This window comes from Protopterus annectens, chromosome 16.part0, assembly GCF_019279795.1.
Source record: "Protopterus annectens isolate FY-2018-M chromosome 16.part0, PAN1.0, whole genome shotgun sequence".
Classification (NCBI taxonomy): Eukaryota; Metazoa; Chordata; order Ceratodontiformes; family Protopteridae; genus Protopterus; species Protopterus annectens.
Genome location: NC_056750.1, coordinates 589,470,193 through 589,484,651, shown reverse-complemented (window position 1 = coordinate 589,484,651; position 14,459 = coordinate 589,470,193).

The window sequence follows — 14,459 nt, the reverse complement described above, 5'->3', positions numbered from 1 at the left end:
TCAGCGCATCCCCCTTGAGCAATCTGGATCAGGCTTTTACTCCAGGCTCTTTTTGGTGCCAAAAAAGACAGGGACTTATGACCCATTCTCGACCTGTCAACACTGAACCTGTCAGTCGCCAAAGAAAAATTCTGGATGGTCACTATTCAATCCATTCTCCCACTTTTGCAGGAGAACGACTGGATGTGCTCAATTGACCTCACGGATGCGTACCACCACATTCTGATGGACAGACCATCCAGAAGGTTCCTCCGCTTTCGGCTGGGAGCCAGTCATTATCAGTTCAGGGTCCTACCCTTTGGTCTCACCACAGCCCCTAGGGTGTTCACCAAGGTCATGGCAGTTGTAGGGGCCCACCTGAGGCTTCAGGGAATATAGGTCTTTCCGTACCTGGACGACTGGCTCCTAACCGCCCCCACCAGGCATCAACTTTGCTCAGGCAGGGATTACTTCTTACACCTAGCTCACCACCTAGGGATTACGATAAACCACCAGAAATCCTCCCTTCAACCTACTCAAATTTTGGAATTCATAGGGGCCAGGATAGACACTACTCAATCCAGAGTATTTCTGACAGCGGACAGGCTTCGCAATCTAAGCCTTCACATTCTAGACCTCTTACAATCGTCAGGTCCCCCAGCGGAACTAGTCCTGTGGGGCCTGGGATCTATGGCAGTGGCCATCAATCTGTCCCCCTTTGCTCGCCTCAAGATGAGAATCCTTCAATGGACATTACAAGTGCAATGGTCCATTCTCTGTCAACCCCTGTCTACACCTATTCCTCTCAGTAGGATTTGCAGGGAGTCGCTTCTTTGGTGGCTCCATTCCAGAGATCTTCGAGAAGGCCGTCCCTTTGTTATACCCCCTCCCCAAGTCACGGTGACCATGGACGCATCTCTCCTCGGGTGGGGGGGGGGCATTGCATGGGCAGATCCATCCAAGGCACGTGGACTTTCACAGAGACCTCACTGCATATCAATGTCCTGGAGATGAGGGCAGTGCTTCTAGCGTTGCAGGCTCTCCATCCCCTTCTCCCTCCAGGATTTATTGTACTTCAAACAGACAACTTGTCGGTAGTCTGGTACATAAACAAACAGGGGGAACCAGATGCTATCCACTTTGCAGGGAGGCAATGAGAGTATGGGAATGGGCGATATCCACCAACAGCTTTCTCATAGCAATGCGCATACTGGGTCGGTCAAACATCTTGGCGGACAGGTTGGGACGAATGATCCTCTCACCCTACGAGTGGTCTCTGAACCCAGCAGTAGTGAAACAAATCTTCCTCCAATGGGGTCAACCTTGCTGCGATCTCTTCAGCTCGCCTTCGAACACAAAGTGCAGCGAGTTCTTCGCTCTGATTCCCCCACCAGGGGAAGCCCCCAGAGACGCTCTAGTTCATGCTTGGCCATCCAGTCTTCTGTATGCTTATCCTCCTCTTCCATTGATGACAAAGTTCTTGCAGAAAGCTCGTCGGTTGGGGAGCAGAATTATTCTCATAGCCCCATTCTGGCCTCGTCAAACCTGGTTCCCTTACCTGCGTTCTCATCTAGTACATCCTCCTTGGATTTTAGATCCCAATCCGGATCTGATCTCTCATCCTTTAGGATTGAAGACCCCCAATCTGGACTACCTCAAACACTCAGCTTAGTTGATCCAGTTCCCTTAATGGCTAGGACTCCCGGTATATCATCTTCGGTTAAGGCCATCCTGGTGGCCGCCCATAAACCTTCTACCAGGAAAATCTACAAGAGTAAATGGAAACGTTTCTCTGTCTGGGCGAAGCACAGGAAGTTAGACCCCTTCACGGCTCATATCCCAGCAGTCCTAGACTTTCTTTCACATACCTTTGATCAAGGAGCCAGTGCTTCTACTATTAAAGTTCAGTTGGCAGCTATTTCCCACTACCACGTTGGAAACAGTTCAGGGCCTCTAGCATCCTCCAAAATATGCAAAGCATTCATGAAAGGAACCTTTTTGTTAAGACCCCCTATTAAAGATCCAGTCCCTCCATGGGATCTTACCCTAGTTCTTCAAGCTCTGACTGGGCTTCCTTTTGAACCCGCGGCTTCAGTCAATTTAAAATATGTATCCTGGAAAATGGCCTTCCTGATTGCCATTAATTCTGCTAGAAGAATATTGGAGCTTCATGCTCTTTGCAGTAAACCTCCCTACATTATTTTTCATAAAGACAGGATCTCCCTCAGGACTAATCCCTCTTTACTGCCCAAAGTGGCTTCGGAAGTCAACATCAACCAGTCCATCAATCTACCTGTCTTCTTTCCAAGTTTTCAAAACAAAGGGGAATACAGACTTCATTGTCTGGATGTTCACAGAGAGTTACGTTTTTACTTAAACAGAACAGCAGATCTTCGAAAATCTGATCAACTTTTTGTTTCCTTTGCAAAATCTTGTCTGGGGAAGCCAGTCACTAAAGTAACCTTAGCTAGATGGATTTCCCAATGCATTCTCCTAGCTTACAGAAGTTCTGGTCGTCCTGAGCCCCTGAGAGTGCAAGCCCATTCTACCTGATCTATGGCCACTTCTGCAGCCTTCTGGTCAAGGGTTTCTTTGGATGACATTTGCTCAGCAGCTACTTGGGCTTCCTCTCATACTTTTATTACACACTACAAATTGGATTTAATATCCAGGGGACGTGCATCGTTTGGCTCAGCAGTGCTCCGGAATATCCTTCCATAAGGGCCTCCCAAGTTGCTGGTAGCTGGGGACTCTGTCCCACAGGTTGCTGAGCAAATGAAGTTAACTACTTCAGATAAAAAAGTTATGTACTCACCATAACGTTCCATCTGAGTAGATAACTTCATTTGTCTTCAACCGACCCGCCCTCCATTCCCCAGACCCTTAGTTTGTTATCAAAGAATCAGGATATGTATTCAATCCATTGATATCGCTGGAACGTATTGTAACCATTTCTAGGTTATAGAGTTTCCTATTGTCCTTTTTTCTTGCAAACTCGATCTGAGGGTTAGAGGGAGATGGAAGGGCATTATGGATAGGGGGAGGAGCTTGGAGCTCGGATCTATTAGCTTGAAAAGCTGCCGGCTCGGATCCAAATCGGATCCAATACCCACAGGTTGCAGACAAATGAAGTTACCTACTCAGATGGAACGTTATGGTGAGTACATAACTTCTTTTTATCTTTTTGATAAATTACATGGGATGTTTTAGATCCACCTGTGCTACCACTAACTTTAGGAGATAGGGTCTTTTAATGTCTCATACAAAGGTTGGCACACTCAGGAGACCAGCACCCCCCATTATGCTGCACTGCAGTGTCAATACTGGAAAATTAATCCAGCTACTGTACCTGATGTGGAAATAGAACTCACAGCCTTCTGCACCAAAGACAAGTGTGTTACCACTTGAACTACTGAGACTGCTGTTAAAATAGCTTAAAGGGAAGGGAGGGAAAGGAAGGCAAAAAGAAAAGATAGAAGGAAGGAGAGTAGATCAAGAACATTCAGAAGAGGACCTTATGCTACCTGTTTTCCAGCATTTATAGTTCAAAGTAAAATTCCAAGGAGAAGACAATGAAATACAATAGATGAAGGAATAAAATAGTTAGGTACTTTTAAGACAATGGGAAGGGGGAATGGGATCAAAAATATATGGAAGTATCAAATTATATAATTTAGACATGGCAAAAATGGGATTTTGGGGATCAAAATCCACAAAGAAAAATATCATTATTATCCTCTATGGAATAATCATATGAATATTCTTTCCTTTCCTTCCTTGCTTTGGAAATTGTGGTTAGCACGAGGTATTGACTATGAATGACGTTGAATACCAGCAGAATAGCTGATCAATAACAAAATGACAGAAATATATAATTACAAATGTATGTCCTAATCTCTGGAAATTATATCATACTGTAAAATAATAATAAAAAGAAAGAAAGAAAGAAACAAATAAGATTCAATGAGGGACTGTCATATTAAAGAGTAGACTGTGATGCATAGAAACAAATGAATCAGGACCCAGAAAACTGAATGAATGAATACTTCCAAAGTGCACCAAACACACACTTTATTGCATAAAATCCACAGTACTCCGTAAGCGCTTTCGTTTAAACTATGTTAAACTTCCTCAGACAATTTGAAAATTATTACATCACATCCTTTTATGTACATACTAATTACTTAATTAAACTCCATTATAAACTAATCATGCCTACTTCCTGCTCACTACTACTATTATAAAAGTAACTAAAAAAATCTTTAAAAAATCTTTAAAAAAGCCTTCTCTTAGACAACATCTTGAAAGTCAAACAAAGTGCATATAGCTATAAAGCGGACCAATACAAAACTTGATGTGCTAATGGCTAGAAGTGTCATTTGATGGAACTTCAAAATACATTAAAATATATTAAAAAATATATTATTACTGTGATATAAAGAAATGTTTTAAAACATTTATGTAATAAACCATAATAAGTAAAAACCTTATCAAAAAAAGATACATCTATATGTCTGCGCTTATATATAACCAAATGTAAAAATGTATATATTCATATTTATACATAAACAGGAATTTGAATTACGAACTGCAAAATGTCTACTTATATTAGGTACAAGATTGGCGCATATAGTATAATGTAATTTACCCGATTTTATTTCTTTGTAGTGCTTTTAGTTTTAATACTGGGGCTACTGAGCTATGCTTATTTATTCCAGGCCAGATATCAGCTTGTGTTCTTATTTGCCACTTCAATTCTTTGAGCTCTAAATGTAAGCTCCAAGGTCTTTTATCATACATCTCTACATGGTCTATAGCCATGAAAGAAAATTGGTGATCATTATACTCACTGATATGTTTCTCTAATGCATTATTCAATTTATTTTTCTTAATAGCATATTCAGGCTCATATATTCTTTGGGACAACTGTCTCTCTGTTTTCCCTATATAGAACATTGAGCATGAGTTACATGGAGCTAGATATACAACTGCTTTAGATTTACAATTGTATTTACTATGTAAATGAAACTTTCTCTTCCTTAGGTAAAAGAATTCACCCATTTTTATTTTATGGCACCAGTGACAAGCACCACATTTTACGCATACCCATGTTGCCATGAGTAGATAAGAGGTTAGTATACTTTAAAATTTCTTTAAAACATTTACCTTTCCTATAGACTATTCTAGGTTTGTCACTGATATGATTCCTACAGTGAGGATCTTCTAATAAGACAGTCCAGTTGTTCACTATTATATCTCTAATTATATTATGATCTTGTAAGTACTAAGGCTCTAGAAAAATCATTATGTTTTGTTGAAACCCTGGTTTCATCATTGTTTGACCTCACATCATTCATGTTGAGTGAATCACTGGAATCTTGTACTATACTCTGTTTATCTAAGATGGGTTTAAAATATCCATTCATTCTCTTAATGGTAACATCCTGTATTAATGTATCAACTAATACTTCTGGGTAATCTCTGTTGAGAAAGATATTACGCAAGAAATTACATTCTTCTTTAAATTGATCTATATTAGTTACCATCTGGGCTGCCCTTACAAGTTACCCTTTAACTACGGACTTCTTTTGGTGCTCCGGATGGCAACTACTATAATGTAGAAAACAGTTAGAATAAGGTTCCTTACGATGGATGACTGCTACATAGACTTGATTAATATTATCTTTCATAAGATGTACATCCAAATAATTCATGTATTCCATATTAATATCCCATGTGAATTTTAAAAAATCTGTTGTAGTATTTATGTATATTAAAAATTTGTTCAACATTTTTGATGTACCCTTCCAGATGATACTAATGTCATCCTGGAATCTGATATGATTTTATAAATGTATGACAATTACTACTGAATACAAAATTTCTCTCCCAGAAGGCCATTACTAAATTCGCATAGGCTCCCCCACATGGTGACCCCATAGCAATGCCTTTTTTCTTTAAAAAATATTTATTATTAAAAGTTATAAAATTATTACTTAATACTATTTCTAAAAGTTCCATTATTGAATTTACTAAGTCATGTGTTGTATGATGGTAAATCAGCATTTCATTAACCCATTTAATCCCTATAGTTTGTGGAATGACGGTATATAAGTCATATAAATCTATTGTAAGTAAGATGTTGTGATTATCGAACCTAACATCATTCATGTGTTCCAAAAAGGCCCAGGAATCTTTACAGCTTTGTATTTCTTTCCCAAGGATCTTCTTTAATTCATAATCTATATATTTTGTACATGCTGAAGTAATTGAGTCTCTACCATCCACTAATGGGCGCATGGTGGGGGGTCATCTATACTTTTATGTATTTTGGAGGTTCTGAAAAAAAATGGTATTCTGGGAGTAGTGATGTTCAGGTAGTTGTATAAATCTATGTTAATTTGTCTTTCTAAAAAAATATCATTAATTTGTCCATAAATTTTTCTATAAGCACTGTTCAATTCATTCAGTGAAATCTCTGTATATGTATCTGTATCTAATATATAATTTAATTTATTATTGTACATTTCCTGATTCATAATTACAGCTCCACCCCCTTTATCTGGTTTCATGATTCTTACTTCATCATTAATTAATGCATTCAAGATCTTCTGCACATTATATAAATTCTGAATGTGTTTCCCCTTGATATTTAAAGTGTGTAAATGCTTTAATTCATATTCACACATCTTTTCATATGTGATTAATTTAGGATGTAAAGAGGGGTTATATATACTGCTTATGTTAAACTTATTACTAACATTATATATACTATCTTGATATAATAAACTAAAATTAATTTTCCTTAAAAAAATTTTATATCAATCATAGTACTGGTAAAATTGAAAGTCCTAGTTGGAACAAAAGTTGTTCCTTTAGCCAATAAATCTTCTAGTTTTTCATCTACATGCACTTCTGAGAAATTGTACACTTTAAAATCTCCTCTGGTATTCACTACTACATGTTCATCATGTTCACATAATATATTGACAGATTGGTGCACTTCATGCCTAACACATAAATCAACAGTGGAAATTGGGCCTTCATTTAAGTCCTCCATTGCTTGTTTTTTGACTTGGCCCCTTGAAACCCCACAGCTTGATTGTAAAAATACTGGGGGTTAGTTTTATTTCTTATTCTCTCTGATCTTCTGAGTTCAGGAAATTCTTGATCATAAAGAGAATTAGATTGTTGTACAGTTTCTCTTGGCAAATTATATTCATTATTAACACTGTCCATATTGTTGTTCTCCCTATATCTTCTTTGGCCACCAGGAGGCTTAGGGTATGTTATGCCATTTGCATACTGTTTTAGTTCTCTTTCAAGCTTCTGCATTTTACCAGTTTTTAATTTAAAATGTGTTGATCAATACTATTGTAGATGCGTAACATTTCATATTTTATATTCTCATAAGTAATGTCTTCTCTAATATCCCTATCCAATGCACTTAACTCGTTCATGAGCACTTCTATATCAGTTTGGTTATATTTAATCATGATGTTTAAAAGTTCCTTTCCACTTCTGTCAAATAATTGCATCAACTCCATGTGTTATATATATATATTTTTTAGAAAGACGAATTAACATAGACTTATACAACTAATTGAACATCACTACTTCCAGAATACCAGTTTTTATCTGTACCCCCAAAATACATAAAATTATAGATGACCCCCCCATGCACCCATTAGTGGACGGTAGAGACTCATTTACTTCAGCATGTGCAAAATATACAGATTATGAATTAAAGAAGATCCTTGGGAAAGAAATACAAATCTGTAAAGATTCCTGGACTTTTTTGGAACACATGAATGATGTTGAGTTTGATAATTATGACATCTTACTTACAATAGATTTATGTGACTTATATACCATCATTCCACAAACTATAGGGATTGAATGAGTTAATGAAATGCTGATTTACCATCATACAACACATGACTTAGTAAATTTAATAATGGAACTTTTAGAAATAGTCGTCTTCTTCTTCTTTCGGCTGTTCCCGTTAGGGGTCGCCACAGCAGATCAACTGTTTCCATTTCTTCCTGTCCTCTGCATCTTGCTCTGTCACACCAACCACCTGCATGTCCTCTCTCACCACATCCATAAACCTTATCTTAGGCCTCCCTCTTTTCCTGTTACCTGGCAGCTTCATCCTTAGCATCTTTTTCCCAATATACTCTGCATCCCTCCTCAGCACATGTCCAAACCAACGTAATCTTACCTCTCTGGCTTTGTCTCCAAACCTTCCAACCTGGGCTGACCCTCTAATATACTTATTCCTAATCCTGTCCATCCTCGTCACATCCAGTGAAAATCTTAACATCTTCAACTCTGCCACATCAAGCTCTGACTCCTGCCTTTTTGTCAATGCCACTGTCTCCAACCCATATAACATAGCTGGTCTCACTACCCTTTTGTAGACCTTCCCTTTCTCTCTTACTGGTACTCGTCTGTCACAAATCACACCTGACACTCTTCTCCACCCACTCCATCCTGCCTGTACTCTCTTCTTTACCTCTTTTCCACACTCACCATTACACTGAACTGTTGATCCCAAGTACTTAAACTCATCCACCTTCCCCACCTCTACTCCCTGCATCCTCACCATTCCTCTATCCTCCCTCTCATTCACACATATATATTCTGTCTTAGCCCTGCTGACCTTCATTCCTCTTCTCTCTAGAGCATATCTCCACCTCTACAGGGTCTCCTCCACCTGTTCCATACTCTCACTACAGATCACAATGTCATCTGCAAACATCATCGTCCACGAGGACTCCTGTCTGATCTCGTCTGTCAACCTGTCCATCACCATTGCAAATATGAAAGGGCTCAGAGCTGATCCTTGATGTAATCCCACCTCCACCTTAAATGCATCCGTCACTCCCACCGCAGACCTCACCGCTGTCACACTACCCTTGTACATATCCTGTTCCACTCTTACATACTTCTTGGACACTCCTGACTTCCTCATACAATACCACAACTCCTCTATAGGCACCCTGTCATATGCTTTCTCTAAATCCACAAAGACACACTGCAACTCCTTCTGACCTTCTGTGTACTTTTCCATCAACACTCTCAGAGCAAACATCGCATCTGTAGTGCTCTTTCCTGGCATGAAACCATACTGCTGATCACTAATCATCACCTCCCTTCTTAACCTAGCTTCCACAACTCTTTCCCATAATTAAGTAATAATTTTATAACTTTTAATAATAAATATCTTTTACAGAAAAAAGGCATCGCTATGGGGTCACCATGTGGGGGAGCCTATGCAAATTTAGCAATGGCCTTCTGGGAGAGAAATTTTGTATTCAATAGTAAATATCATACATTTATAAAATCATATCACAGATTCCAGGATGACATTAGTATCATCTGGAAGGGTACATCAGAAATGTTGAACGAATTTTTAATATACATAAATACTACAACATATTTTTTTAAATTCACATGGGATATTAATATGGAATACATGAATTATTTGGATGTACATATTATGAAAGATAATATTAATCAAGTCTATGTAGCAGTCATCCATCGTAAGGAATCTTATTCTAGCTGTTTTCTACATTATAGTAGTTGCCATCCGGAGCACCAAAAGAAATCCGTTGTTAAAGGGTAACTTGTAAGGGCAGCCCAGATGGTAACTAATTTAGATCAATTTAAAGAAGAATGTAATTTCTTGTGTAATATGTTTCTCAACAGAGATTACCCAGAAGTATTAGTTGATACATTAATACAAGAGGTTACCATGAAGAGAATGAATGGATATTTTAAACCCATCTTAGATAAACAAAGTATAGTACAAAATTTCCAGTGATTCACTCAGCATGAATGATGTAAGTTCAAACAATGATGAAACCAGGGTTTCAACAAGACATAATGATTGTTCTAGAGCCTTAGTACTTACTTTCTCACAAGATCATAATATAATTAGAGATATTATAGTGAACAACTGGACTGTCTTATTAGAAGATCCTCACTGTAGGAATCATATCAGTGACAAACCTAAAATAGTATATAGGAAAGGTAAAAGTTGTAAAGAAATTTTAAAGTATACTAACCACTTATCTATTCATGGCAACATGGGTATGCGTAAAATGTGGTGCTTGTCACTGGTGCCATAAAATAAAAATGGGTGAATTCTTTTACCTAAGGAAGAGAAAATTTAATTTACATAGTAAATACAATTGTAAATCTAAAGCAGTTGTATATCTAGCTACATGTAACTCATGCTCAATGTTCTATATAGGGAAAAAGTGCAATTGTGTACACTTACCATAAATGTAGATGTTCAAGTGTATTCACTGTTGCAGTCATTACATTTGGGTAATCTGCTGGCAGGTTACCCTTAGTCAGCCTGATTAACAAAGTCTTGGGTCCTGCGTCGGTTGCTGTCCCTTCTTCTATGACGTTAGGTCGTCAGGGGTATAAAACATGCAGCCGACGCCATCAGTTTTTCTTGCCCCAGATATCAGGTGCCCCCCAGATGGGGAGTAATTAAAATTAAAAACACAAAAATATACCTCCAACCAAAAGCAAATATACCAAAAAGGCTTTTAAGTAGAGGTATAGTCAGAGAAAAACAGAGGGCTGGAGGGAGGGTAACCAGGACTGCAACAGTGAATACACTCGAACATCTACATTTATGGTAAGTGTACACAACTGTACTATGTTCTTCATGTTTCACTGTTGCAGTCATTACATTTGGGTAGATTCCCAAAGCTATGGTTGGGAGGAGGAATTTATACAGCATTAGGACCAGCTATAAGGCCCTGCAAGACAGCAGTGGCAAAGCCAGCACTGGATTTAGAGACAATTGGTAAATGATAATGCTTGGTGAAAGTATGTACAGAACTCCAGGTAGCAGCTTCTAGAATATCCCTGGTAGGAACACTTCTGAGAAAGGCTGTTGAAGTAGATGCAGCCCTGGTGGAATGAGATCTGATCCCCTGGGGGATATGTTTTCCATGGTGCTTATAGCAGAAATGAATACAATGGCTTATCCATTTAGAAATAGTTTGTTTTGAAATAGCCTTCCCCTCTGCCCCAGCAGCAAATGCAATTAGCAATTGTTCAGATTTTCTTTGAAATTTAGTTCTGTCCAAGTAGAATCTAAGTTGTCTGTGCACGTCCAAGGAATGCAGAATCCATTCCCCTTTGTTCTGTGGATTGGGAAAGAAGGTTGGCAAATGAATGGACTGATTAAGAGCCACACTGGAAACCACCTTCGGCATGAAGGATGGATTGGTCCTCAGAGCTACCCTGTCTGCATGAAAGATGATGAAAGGCTCCACTGCCATAAGGGCCTGTAATTCAGATATCCTTCTAGCTGAAGTGATTGCTAAAAGGAAGGCCGTTTCCAAGAAAGACATTTTAAGTCTGCAGGAGCAGCTGGCTCGAAAGGAAGTAGAGTGAGCTTCTCCAGAACAAAGTTAAGATCCCAAGCAGGGGTAGGGGCTCTCCTGGGTGGTCTCAAGTTCTTTGCCCCTCTGAGATACTGCTTGAGCAGGGGATGAGAAATGAGGGGTGGCTCTGTGTTACAGTGAGCTGAAATAGCTGAAGTGTGGTTTTTAATAGAGGAAAAAGACAGGCCCTTGTGAAGCATCTCAGTTAAGTATTGCAAAATCTGAGGTAAATTGGGCACTGCAGTGCTCATCCCTAAAGACTGGTTCCAGGCACAGAATCTTTTCCATTTGTCAGCATAAGATTTTCTAGTACTAGGTCTTCTCACCTCCAAGATGATATCCATCACAGGTTTGCTGAGGGATGTTAAGGGTGAATTTAAGTGATTAGCCAAGCTGCAAGGTTTAATGTTGGAAGCTGAGGGTGCAGAATTTGGTTGTCCTGCTGAGACAGCAAGGAAGGTGTCTGAGGCAGGTGCCATGGAGATATTTGTGACACACTGTGCAGGAGTTGGTACCAGTGTTGGCGTGGCCAGTCTGGAGCAATCAAAATCATTCTTGGTTTGTCCTGCTTGACTTTTAGCAGAACTTTGGAGAGCAGAGGCAGAGGGGGGAAAGGCATAGACTGATAGTTTTTTTCAGCTGAAGGACAGAGCATCCACTTTCCAGGCTTTTTTGTGGGGAGTCCTTGTGCAAAATTTGTCCAACTGGTAGTTCTGGGGGGGGGAGGCAAACAGATCTATGTCTGGGCTCCCCCATTTGCTTGTCAACATGTTGAAAATCCATGGTTCCAGTTTCCACTCGTATGGGTTCATGAGATTTCTGCTTAGTCCATCTGGCAGTGTGTTTAATTTTCCTGGCAGGAATTGAGCTTGTAGGTGCACTTGGTAGCTCAAGGCCGTGTTCGACAATGCCATGGATAGTCTGCAGAGGGGGTGGGAATGTGTACCCCCTGCTTGTTTATGTACCACATAACCGTGATGTTGTCTGTCTTTACCATTAGCTGTCTTGGGAGAATGTAGTCCTTGAAGGCTGTCAGCGTATTCTGTACAGCTAACATTTCTTTTTGATTGATATGTAGGTGCATTTCATTTGGGTTCCATTTGCCCTGAATGCACTTCCCTGCCAGTTGAGCCCCCCATACATAGTCTGATGCATCTGTAGTTAGGGTTTGGGCAGCAGGGAGTAGTGTGAATGGCAGTCCCTTGTTTTGGTGGCAGGCCTCTGCCCACCATAGGAACTCCAGGCGTAGGCAAGGTATGATAGGAATCATTGTTTCCAGGCTGTGACAATGTTGACTCCATAGACATTTTAAGTACCACTGTAGTTTCTTCATATGCAGTCTTGCATATGGAATTAGAAGAATGCAGGAAGCCATGAACCCCAAGGCTTCCAGTATTTGTCTTGCAGATAGCAGGGTTTTTGTGGCCATTTGTTTGAAGTAAGTTACCAAATGAATTTGCTTCTCTGGCATGAAGAAAGCCACCTGGGCAGTTGTATTCAAGCTTGCACCCCAGGAATGTAATCTGTTGAAAGGGTACCAGTTGTGATTTCTTTTCGTTTATGGTGTACCCCAGACAAGTTAGAATCTTTTTTACAAACGCCAGATGATTTAGAAGTATGCCCTGGTTTTCTGCCTGAATTAGACAATCGTCTAGGTATGGATATATTTGAATATTTCTTTGCCTGCAAAATGCAATTACTGGAGCCAGGCACTTTGTGAATACCCTGGGTGCAGTAGACAAGCCAAAGGGCAGTGCAGAGAACTGATAATGCAAGTAGCCTGCTTTGAACCATAGGTATCTTCTGCAAGATTCCCTGATTGGGATGCGCAGGTATGCTTCTTTTAAATCTAGAGTTGCCAACCAGGCATCTTTGCCTAGCATAGGAAGTAACTGGTGAAGAGTCAGCATCTTGAATTTTGGAATGTCCAGAAAGGGGTTTAGAGCAGACAGGTCCAGAATTGGATGCCATGATTTGTCTTTTCTGGGTACCAGGAAAAGTCTGGAATACAAACCTTGTCCCTTTTCCTCCTCTGGTACCGGTTGAATAGCCCCCATGTCTAAGAGGGAAAGTACTTGTTTTTGAGCCTCTGCACACTGATTTGGGGGCAGGTCTGGCCACCCGTTTGGGGCTGGCAATGTGTGGAAATGAAATCTGTATCCCTGGGACACTATTTAAAACCCATTTGTCCTGGGTTATGAGTTCCCAGTTTTTTGCATGAAGAGCAATCTTTTCCCCCCAAAGAGGCGGCTAAAAGATAAGTGCTTGGTAATATTAAAGGAAAGTCATTGAGAATGTTTACCATCGGGGGGTGTCTTGTTATTTCCAGATTTGGAAGTGGAGGCCCCCCCATTGCTTAGTTCTGAGAGTCCCCTGGGACTGAACCCTGGTGCTTTTGGTGTGTCTGGGTTTGGCTTGAGAGGATCTGGTAGGAGCTGGAAAGGACCAATTCTTAGTAGGCCAGTGCCTACTAAACTTGGAGGTTGCACTTGTAAGAAATCTTTTACAGTTTGCATAGATTTAGCTTTATCTTCCATCTTTTTTAGAACTTCTTCTGCCTTATTGCCAAACAGGCGGTCCTGATTTAAAGGAGCATCCAACAATTTTGCTTTAACATGATCAGGCAGAGATTGCTCCTTAAGCCAAGCATGCCTCCTAAGCACAGATCCAGTAACAGCAGCATTGCAAGAGGCCTCTAAAGAATCAAAACCACATTGCAAAGTATGTTTTCCAACTTGTTCAGCAGAATACAATAAATCCTGTAAGACTTTATTTTCCACACAGTCAGAAATCAACATCATTTTCTGTTTAAGCAGTGCAATAATAATATTTAACATATGAAATTGGCAGTTTAAAGCCCTGATTGCCAAGGTTGCAGAAGTATAAACTTTTTACCCCATCTATCCAGCACCCTGGAGTCTCTATCAGAAGGGGTAGGATTTTTAGCAGTAGAAGCCTTAATGCCCTTGGGCCCCTGAGAAATGTTTTCTGGGTCCGCAACAGGATTTTTGAAAAGGAACTTGTGGGACTCAGGAACCCTGTAGTATCTGTCAGGTTTACTAG